Here is an 11793-nt window from a genome sequence, read left to right on the forward strand (position 1 = left end):
TATCAATTGACTGTTTCGTTGACCGTTTGATTAAAGCAGCAAACACTGCGATACCCCGCACAACCGGCAGCGTCGGTCCCAAAGCGGTTCCGTGGTGGTGTCCGGAGGTTAAAGCGGCCATCAAAACGAGAAGAAAAACACTGAGAACACTAAGGCGTATTCAAGCAGAAGACCCACTGAAAGCTGATGCACTAAAACACTTCCAAGAGGCGCGTGCAGCTGCAAGAAAGTCGATCCATGATGCCAATCAGCGATCGTGGGAGGAATTCGTCGCGAAGATATCTCCAAGTTCCACTGCGACGGAGATGTGGCAGACAGTGAACAGGTTGAGAGGGAAACGTCAGCATCGACCAACTGTCATCAAGCGATCCAGCGGCTATATGGATAAGGCTGAAGAACTGGCACAACATTACAGCGAACGATCCGCCACCTCCAGCTACTCGCCATTGTTCCAAAGAGAGAAGGAAAAGGCCGAACGAAACCGTGTGAATTTCTCGCCAGATACCGACGATACTTACAACACCGACTTCACTCTGAATGAGCTGCTGTGGGCACTCGATAGAGGACGAAGTGGCTCTTCAGGCCCGGACTGCATCGGTTATCCAATGCTTCAGCGACTGCCATTGTCGGTGAAAACTGCCATGTTGGAACTATTCAATAGAGTATGGCGTAGTGGCGTATTCCCACCCTGTTGGCGAACTGGAATCATTGTACCAATTCCAAAGCCAAACTCGAATGACGTGGGTCCAGCTGCTTTCCGTCCAATCACCGTAACGAGCTGTATGGCGAAGGTTTTCGAGCGAATAGTCAACCGACGGCTGACCACTGAACTAGAGGCGAACGGGCGTCTCGACAAACGACAACATGCCTTCAGGTCCGGTCGAGGCACTGACACATACTTTGCGGAGTTGGAGAGGTCATTACCCGACCGTGATGAGCTTTGTCTGATAGCGTCGCTAGATTTGGCCAAGGCGTACGACACCGCTTGGAGATATGGCATACTACGAGCACTGCAGAAATGGCAAATACGTGGAAGGATGATAAACGTTGTCAACAGTTTTCTGGCAGAAAGAACGTTCCAGGTCAACGTAGAGGGGCATTTGTCGCCAGCACATCCGCCGGAAAACGGGGTACCACAGGGCTCAGTGCTCTCTGTTACACTATTTCTCGTGGCTATCCAACCCATCTTCCGCGTGGTCCCGAACTCCGTACAAGTGTTGCTGTACGCCGACGATATCCTGCTCCTTGTATGGGGGAAGAAAGACCAGTCGCTCCACCGAAAACTTCAGGCCGCAGTGAAAGCCGTCGATAAATGGTCGAGAAGCGTTGGATTTACGATATCTGCAACGAAATCCAGCATCTTCTATTGCAGCCCTAACGTACGCCGTGAACCCATACAGGCGATAAAGGTAGATGGTGTAGCCGTTCCAACACAAACGCTGCTGAGAACCCTCGGTGTTACTCTCGACCGATCGCTCAACTTTAAAGCGCATTGCAAAATGACGAAGAAGACGTGCGAATCCAGGCTGCGTATCTTGAAGATGATCGGCGCCAAGCTACCCCGTTGTCAACGCGCTTCTTTACTTCAATTCGGGACAGCAATTGTCACCTCTCGATTACTATACGGCATGGGGCTCGTAAGCAGAGGAGGAGATGCCCTCGTCCAAACACTAGCACCTACATACAACAGGATGGTAAGGTTTGCATCCGGTGCATACGTCACGAGTCCAATTCTAGCCATTATGGCTGAAGCAGATACTTTGCCGTTCGATCTACTTGTCCTCCAAACCATCACACAATTGGCTATCCGTATGTTAGAGAATAGTAGGGATAATGCTGCTCTTCCCTTGGTACATCGAGCTTCCAGTCGTTTGATGGAGATGGTCGGAACGCCTCTTCCAAATATCTGCTCCCGCACGCGGCTAACTACTCGAAAGTGGTACGAAGCCAAACCCCAGATCGTGTGGGACATCAAGAAACGCGTAAAAGCCGGAGATCCTTCGGATACTGTCCGTCCAGTCGTTCAGGAGCTACTGACAGAACGTTTCAGCCGATCAACAGTCGTTTACACAGATGGGTCGAAAGGCGATATCGCTGTCGGCGCGGGAGTTTTCGGAGAATACTATCAACAGTCGCTAGGTCTTCCACAGCAATGCAGCGTCTTCTCAGACGAGGCATTTGCAATAAAAACTGCGCTAACAGCATACCACACGTCTAGCGGTTTGCTGATCATGTCAGACTCGGCTAGCTGTTTATCAGCAATCGAAGCCGGCACATCCCAGCACCCGTGGATCCCACAGATTGAAAACATGCTTCGGAACCGTCCAATCAATCTTTGCTGGATCCCAGGTCACACTGGCATCCGCGGTAACGAAGAGGCAGACCGACTTGCAGGAGAAGCCAGGGGCGTTCCCCCGTTCCCGGAGCAGATGCCGTTAGTCAAATCAAAACAACTATCCGAAATCGATGGTACCAGCGGTGGTCAGCGTCCACCGAGGTGAAACTGCGCGAAGTAAAATTCAACACAACAAAGTGGACTGACCGCGAGAATTCGGCCGATCAACGAGTGCTAACGCGCTTGCGAATAGGGCATACCCGATTGACGCACGAATTCCTGCTGAAAAAAGAAGCCCCACCGGTTTGCGACAGCTGCGGGGTAACTACTGACGTCCGTCATGTGATCCTCCACTGTAGGAGGTACGACGATGCCAGGAAGAAGAACGATATTGAATCGACGAGTCTACGAGTGACTTTATGCAACAACAGAGACAACGAAGAGAAATTGCACACTTCCTCACTTGCTTGCTTGCACTTGCTCAACAAATCTGTATAAAAAAATTGAAAAATCTGTATTGTAAATTAATGTTTGTGAAAGCAAAATTGAAGCTTATTTTCCGACACGAATGCACCCTTCTGGTGTAAAGTGTCATTAATAAACAACAACAACAACAAATTATTATTCATCTGAGTTGGAAACACCGTTCCGTACGGTACATACAACGCGAATTCGTAAATTTCATACCGTGTTTTCCGTGTTTTTCGCGATAATCGCGGTCCAATTTACGACAAATAGACGAGTGAAGTGGTTCTCTAGTGGTGAACAGCGAAAAAGTGACGTAAATCGGTGAACAAACGGCTGAAATAAGTGGATTTTAGTTTACCCACGCGGCAATAAAATCAAAACAACCAGCCATCGCTGTGGCTACCAGTGCGGTCGCCCGGGTAGTTTCATTCACTGGCTGTGCCGGCTGCGTGTGTGATGGTGACGGTGGGCTGGAAGCAAGTTTTTTTTCGAGTTTGGAAAACTGACGAAAAGTTTTAAAAAAAGAAAAATATTTTTTTCTTGCTTGATCTACCAAAAAGAGTGGTACAGTGTGGTACAGTGCGAATTGGACGCCACAGTGCGTGCCAAAAGTGTCAAAACAGCGAAAAAAGGAAAAAATTGAAAAGTGATTTTTTGCACGTTTAATTCATTGAAGGAAACGTAGAAGCGAAAAAAAAGGTAGCTGCGATTCTGCCTGCCTACAGTGTGGCCCAAAAGTGTTGGAACACTTCGAAAAAGTCGACGTTGAAGGGGCAAATAAGGTAAGATCTTTCCTTTTCTTCACCTTTTTTGTCCATTTGGGGTTGGTATCGGAGGAACCGTGCCACATAGCAGTTTCCAACGTCTGGTGGTGTAATCCAAGATGGCGGCCGCTAGTAGCGGTGATCCGGGAGGGTCAAGCCAAAGGAGATTGCCGGAATTTATGGATCCGACGAACAAATTTGGTGAACTGACATTCCTGCAGCTGACAGGTAAAGACGGCGTACCATTGCCAAGAAACCCGTTCGTCATTGGTAAATCGGTGGAGGTTGTCGCTGGAGGCCCAATTGAAGGTGCGAATACCGAAGCTCAAGGGACACGGTATACCCTTCGAGTTCGGAACCCAGTCCAAGTTACCAAATTAATGAAGATGACCAAGCTCATTGACGGTACTGATGTTGTGGTTGAATCCCATCCGAATCTGAACGTAAGCAGATGCGTAATTTCCTGCTACGATCTGATTCACTTGGAAGAAAAGGAAGTCTTACAAGAAATTCTAAGCCAGGGAGTGATTCGTGTGCAGCGAATTACCCGTAAAGAAGCCGAAAACAGAGTGAATACGCCAGCACTCATCTTGACTTTCTGCAAGACCACATACCCGGAATACATGAAAATCGGTTTGCTTCGCGTCCCAACTCGCCCGTACTTCCCAAACCCGATGCTCTGTTATGGTTGCTTTAAATACGGCCATCCCGAGCAAAGCAAACACCACACATTATGGATTATGGGGGTATTATGGACTTTCCGTTTGCTCGGGATACGCGTGTTCGCTGTCCTGGCCCGCAACGTTGTCCTAACTGCTCTGGAGAACATCAAAGGGAAGAAAAATGTCGAGCACCCCAGTTTTGCCTAAATTGTAAAGGAGATCACCAACCAACAAGCCGCCAATGTCCAAATTACAAAAGAGAATTAGAGGTCATCAAAATAAAAATCCGCGACAATTTGACATTCCCGGAAGCGCGCAAACGAGCTGAACAGCAAAATCTTGGAAGTTACGCCCAGGCTGCAGCGCAATCAAGCGAGATCCTGAATAAATGGAAAGAACTGGAGCAGACAATGAAGAAGAAGGATGAGCAGATCGTTAAACTTCTGGCAGAGAACAAACGCAAGGACGAGAAAATTGAGCAAATGATGGCGTACATCAAACAACAGTCCGCCAGCCAAGAAAAACCACAGCACAGTAAAGAACAAAAACCAACGAATCAGACGGCCGGGCCAATAACTAGATCCAAGAACAGTTCACCAGCGATAAATGCGGATTCAAAACGAGGAAGATCACAAAAACAACACACCTCGTTCAGCAAACCAACGACAACCTCACCGGATAACTTAAGCCCACTACCAAAAAGAACCGCTGCCACTACCACCAACGAAACTATGGAATATTCAGACGATGAAATTGAGATTACCGAGACGCCTCCTAGCCAGCCTCTTCGATAATTCTCTTTTTCATCAACGTTTGGATACCAACGACAACCCACGCACGAATACTGACCACGAGATAGATTGGTTTGGAAGAGAGGAAAGTGTAGTACTCCTTCCAACGCAAGCACAGCAGGATGAAGGAACTATCCGGGCCGTCATACCCCAACCCGTTGTTAGTGAATTCACCTCTGTGGCCGATAGGAACACCGATTTCACCACTACAACTTGTAAACCAGCAGACCAAAAACCCACGATCGACGAACAGAAGGAGATCAGCAGAACTACACAAAGTCTATCCCCAGTGCCGACCGTAGTCGGTGTTCGTGAGAATAATAGTGTAGTTTGTACGACAGCGGTTGGCACTGTGGGGCTGGACCTTCCCCAGGTCAGTTCCGAAGTTGTCAATCCCCTCGCAGGTATTGCTTGTTTTGATGTTCTTTCAGGTTTGAAGGACAACATCGACGATACGCTCCTTCCACATCACCACTTGCTATCGCCCGGAGAAGGCCCATCGAGATCATCACTTCGAGATGGAACAGCTGTAATAACGAAAACTACACAAAGTCTTTCCCCAGTGCCGGTCGCTGTCGGCAATTCTGGAAGTAATCGTGTAGTAGTTTCGACAGCGGCTGGCACTGTGGGGCTAGACGTCTCACAGGTCAGTCCATCTTCAATTTATCTCCGAACGAATTCTGTTGCGGCTTCTACCGTTACAGATGCGACCAGCAGTAACCAGTTTGGGGAAGAAGAGAAGAAAGTAGCTTCCCCACTTCATCATGAAGGGATCGACCGGGGGGAAGAGGACTATCCCTACTTCCCAGATATACAGTCCTCGCAATTCTCCTCCTGGCTTTCCGCCGGCGAAGATACACCGCAAGAACAGCTGAAGCATCATAGCACCGATATCCCGGTTGAAATCAGCGCAACCACGTCCCGGTACCAACGGAACACACCGGCGAGACCCGCAGACAATCACCTTCGCTATCAACATCGTCTTCGTCAGCGACTTTCGCCAATCGAGACAGCAGATGCTTCGCCCTTCAATGGAACATTCGGGGCCTGCGAACCAACATCAGCGAGCTTAAACAGCTGATCTGCGAGTACGGACCGAGCCTGATAACGCTTCAGGAAACAAAAGTTGACAACCGAGTAGTCGCAGCAGATTTCATCGACAACAACTACACTCTTTTGCTGAAAACTGGGAGTTGTCGATACTGGCAACAAGGAGTAGGTCTTGCCATTCGGGATGGTGTTCCATTCGAACGAATTAATATCGACGACAGTATACAAGCTATCGCAGTTCGGATCCAACTGCCACAGCAAATGACGGTGGTGTCGATCTACGTCCCTCCCAATACTCAACAGTGTCAAGAACAGCTGGGTCACTTTCTCGAAACGCTTCCACTCCAGTGCTGGTACTAGGCGACTTTAACGCGCACCATATTTGCTGGGGTTCTACGAAATCTACCGCACTAGGCCACTTCATCGCCGAAAAAACGCTATCGGAACGATTACTCATCCTCAACGACGGATCGCACACTCGGATTGATCCAGCTACCGGTATTACTTCGGCTATTGACCTCTCGATCTGCTCCGAATCGGTGGCTTCGAAATTTGTTTGGCGAACACTTCCGGACACCCACAGCAGTGATCACTTTCCCATTCTTGTTTCCATTCTCGGACTGTCGACTATCCCAACGAAAAGACAGAAATGGATTTACGACCAAGCAGATTGGACAACCTACGAGCGATTGACTGCCAACGCTATTCGACCGGGCGTCGAAATATCAATCGACTGTTTCGTTGACCGGTTGATTAGAGCAGTAAACACCGCGATACCTCGCACTACCGGCAGAGTCGGTCCCAAAGCGGTTCCGTGGTGGTGTCCGGAGGTGAAAGTAGCTATCAAAAATCGGAGAAAAGCACTTAGAGCACTGAAGCGTATACCAGCAGAGGACCCACGAAAAGCGGATGCACTGAAAAGCTTCCAGGAATCACGGGCAACAGCAAGAAAGTCTATCCATGACGCCAAGAAAAAATCATGGGAAGACTTCGTCGCGAAGATATCTCCAAGTTCAACTACGTCGGAGATGTGGCAGACAGTCAACACGTTGAGAGGGAAACGCCAACACCGCCCAACTGTCATCAAGCGGTCCGGTGGTTACACGGATAAGCCAGAAGAAATAGCTGAAGAACTGGCGCAACACTACAGCGAAAGATCCGCAACCTCCAGCTATTCGTCGTTGTTCCAGAGGGAGAAAGAAAAGGCCGAACGAAACCGCATAAACTTCTCGCCAGATAGCGATGATATTTACAATTCGGACTTCACCCTGAATGAATTGCTGTGGGCACTCGACAGAGGAAGAAGTGGCTCTTCAGGACCGGACTGCATCGGCTATCCAATGCTTCAGCGACTTCCATTGTCTGTGAAAACTGCCATGTTGGAACTTTTCAACAGAATATGGCGCAGTGGTGTATTCCCACCCTGTTGGCGAACCGGAATCATCGTACCAATCCCAAAGCCAAGCTCGGATGACGCGGGTCCAGCTGCATTCCGTCCAATCACGTTAACTAGTTGTATGGCGAAGGTGTTCGAACGAATTGTCAACCGACGGTTAACCACCGAACTAGAGTCGAACGGGCGTCTCGACAAACGACAACATGCCTTCAGATCTGGTCGGGGTACTGACACATACTTTGCGGAGTTGGAGAGGTCATTACCCGACCGTGACGAGCACTGTCTGATAGCGTCGCTAGACTTGGCCAAGGCGTACGACACCACCTGGAGATATGGCATCCTACGAACACTGCAGAAATGGCAAATACGTGGAAGGATGATAAACATTGTCAACAGTTTTCTGGCAGAGAGAATGTTCCAGGTCAACGTAGAGGGGCATTTGTCGCCAGCACGTCCGCTGGAAAATGGTGTGCCGCAGGGCTCAGTGCTCTCTGTGACACTATTTCTCGTGGCTATCCAACCCATCTTCCGCGTGGTTCCGAACTCCGTACAAGTGTTGCTGTACGCCGATGATATTCTGCTTCTTGTGTGGGGGAAGAAAGACCAGTCGCTGCTCCGAAAACTTCAGGCCGCAGTAAAAGCCGTCGATAAATGGTCGAGAAGTGTTGGATTTACGATATCTGCGACGAAATCCAGCATCTTCTATTGCAGCCCTAACGTACGCCGTGAACCCATGCAGGCGATAAAGATAGATGGTGTAGCCGTTCCGACACAAACGCTGCTGAGAACCCTCGGTGTTACTCTCGACCGATCGCTCAACTTTAAAGCGCATTGCAAAATGACGAAGAATGCGTGCGAATCCAGGCTGCGTATCTTGAAGATGATCGGCGCCAAGCTACCCCGTGGTCAACGCTCATCTTTACTGCAAATTGGATCCGCAATTATTACTTCGCGGCTTTTGTATGGCATAGGGCTCGTTAGTAGGGATGGAGATGCTGTCATAAAAACCCTGGCACCCCCATACAACAAGATGATTAGATATGCATCTGGAGCATACGTCACCAGTCCGATCATAGCTATTATGACTGAAGCAGGTACTCTACCGTTAGATCTCCTCATTCTCCAAACTGTAGCCCAATTAGCCATCAGAATGTTGGGAAACAGCAGGGAGAATGCTGACCTTCCCCTTGTTTGCCGAGCTACCGAACGTTTGACAGAAATAGTCGGAACTCCTCTCCCAAACATCTACACCCGAACGCGACTATCTGATCGAAAGTGGTACGATCGCACACCCCAGATCCTTTGGGAAATCAAGAAGCGTGTAAAAGCTGGAGACCCCTCGGGTATTGTTCGTCCAGTTGTTCAAGAGCTCCTGACAAATCATCTCTGCCGTTCAACAATCGTCTATACTGATGGCTCGAAAGACGATACTACAGTAGGCGCCGGAGTATTTGGAGAACACTTCCAACAGTCACTTGGCCTTCCACAGCAATGCAGTGTCTTCTCAGCAGAGGCTTTTGCAATAAAAACAGCGCTAACAACATTCAACACGGTCAGCCACTTAGTAATAATGTCGGATTCGGCAAGCTGTTTATCGGCAATCGAAGCCGGTACATCCCAGCACCCGTGGATCCAGGAAATTGAAAACCTGCTACGAAACCGTTCAATCAAGCTTTGCTGGATTCCAGGTCACGCTGGCATCCGTGGGAACGAGGAGGCTGACAGACTCGCAGGAGAAGCGAGGAACATTACTCCATTAGCTATATCTGTTCCGGGGGCAGACGCCGCCAAATACATCAAAACAGCTATCCGAAACCAATGGTACCGTTGGTGGTCAGCGTCCACCGAAGTCAAACTGCGTGAAATCAAATTTGACACGGTTAAGTGGACTGATCGTGAGATTTCGGCAGATCAGCGAGCTCTCACAAGACTACGAATAGGGCATATACGTTTAACGCACGAGTTCTTGCTGAAGAGGACCTCTCCACCAGTATGCGACTGCTGTGGAGTCACCTTAGACGTTCGTCATGTGATCCTTCACTGCAGGATATACGACGAAGCGAGGAAAAAGCACGACATCGAGCCCACGAGTTTACGAGCGGCGTTATGCAACGACAACGACAGCGAGCAGAAAGTTTAAACTTCCTTAAAGAAGCAAACTTGTATAAAAAAAATTGAAGAAAAACTGAATTGTAAATTATTATTTCAATGTTAATGAAAGCGAAATTGAAACTATTTTTTCCTACACGAATGCACCCATCTGGTGTAAAGTGTCTTTAATAAACAACAACAACAACAATTATTATTATTATTATTATTATTATTATTATTATTATTATTATTATTATTATTATTATTATTATTATTATTATTCATCTGAGTTGGAAACACCGTTCCGTACGGTATAAACAGCGCGCATTCGGGAATTACACAGTGTTTTTTCGGTGTTTTTCGCGATATTCGCGGTTTATTTTTCGACAAAAACGTGAACGAAGTGCTTCTCTAGTGGTGAACAGTGAAAGATTGACGTAAATCGGTGAAGAAACGGCTGAAAAAAGTGAATTCTTAGTTTTGCCCACGCGGTGCTATAGGTAAACAAACAGCCATCGCTGTGCCTACCCGCGTGGCTGCCCGGCCAGTTCATTCACTTGCTGTAGATGCCAGTCGTGAGAGTGACGGTGCCCTGAACGGGAGATATTATTGAAGACGTAAAAAACGTGAAAAGTTTTGGAAAATTTGGAAAAAAATTTTTGACTTGTTATTTGGTGGTAGTTGAGTATAATACAGTGCGTATTGAAAAATTTGGACGTTACAGTGCGTACCAAAAAAGTTGGAACAATAAAAAGGGCGGAATCCATTAAGTGCGTTTTTTCTTGGCGAAATTCATTCAGTTCGCTTCTCTTGGCTGTGTAGAAGTGGAAAACAAGCAGTAGCGACACTGCTCACCTACAGTGTGTCCTAAAAGTGTGGGAACACTTCGAAAAAGTCGACGTTGAAGGGGCAAATAAGGTAAGATCTTTCCTTTTCTTTACCTTTTTGTCCATTTGGGGTTGGTATCGGGTGACCGTGCCACATAGCAGTTTCCAACGTCTGGTGGTGTGATCCAAGATGGCGGCCGCTAGTAGCGGTGACCCGGGAGGGTCAAGCAAAAGAAGATTACCGGAGTATATGGACCCGACGAATAAATTCGGCGAATTGACGTTTCTGCAGCTGACAGGTAAAGACGGTGTACCTTTGCCAAGAAACCCGTTTATCATTGGAAAATCGGTTGAGGTTGCCGCTGGTGGTCCAATCGAAGGTGCGAATACCGAAGCTCAAGGGACACGGTATACCCTTCGAGTTCGGAACCCTGCCCAAGTTGCTAAGTTGCAGAAAATGAACCAGCTCATTGACGGCACTGAAGTAGTGGTTGAAGCCCATCCGAATCTGAACGTAAGCAGATGCGTAATTTCCTGCTACGATCTGATTCATATGGAAGAGAAGGATGTTTTACAGGAAATCATATGCCAGGGAGTGATTCGTGTACAGCGAATTACACGAAAGGAAGCCGAGAATAGAGTAAATACGCCAGCGCTAATATTGACCTTCTGCAAGACCACATACCCGGAATACATAAAGATCGGTTTGCTTCACGTTCCTACTCGCCCATACTTCCCGAACCCGATGCTTTGTTATGGATGCTTTAACTACGGCCATACACGCGTTCGATGTCCTGGTCCCCAGCGATGTTTTAACTGCTCGAAAGATAAACACGGCGAAGATAAATGCAAAGAAACGGCGTACTGTCGGAATTGTGAAGGCGATCACCAACCAACTAGCCGCGAATGTCCTGTTTATAAAAAAGAAATGGAGGTCATAAAAATAAAAGTACGCGACAATCTAACATTCCCGGAAGCACGCAAACGAGCGGAACATCTAAGTAAAGGCAGCTATGCTCAGGCCACAGCACAACCGAATGAGATCCTTAGCAAGCTGAAAGAGTTGGAACTGGCAATGAAGAAGAAGGACGAAACGATCGCAAAACTTCTGGCGGAGACCAAACGAAAAGACGAAAAAATCGAGCAAATGTTGGCGTACATCCATCAGATGAAACAACAGTCCGCCAGCCAAGAAAAACCACAACACAACAAAGAACAGAAGCAAACGAGCCAACCAATCGGGCCTGTGACGAGATCCAGGAACAACTCACCAGCGATAACTACGGACTCAAAACGAGGAAGACCACAGAAACAACACACCCCGTTCAGCAAACCAACGACAACCTCACCGGATAACCTAAGCCCACCACCAAAAAGAACCGCTGCCACTACCACCAACGAAACGATGG

This window comes from Topomyia yanbarensis, chromosome 1 (assembly GCF_030247195.1).
Source record: "Topomyia yanbarensis strain Yona2022 chromosome 1, ASM3024719v1, whole genome shotgun sequence".
Taxonomy (NCBI): domain Eukaryota; kingdom Metazoa; phylum Arthropoda; class Insecta; order Diptera; family Culicidae; genus Topomyia; species Topomyia yanbarensis.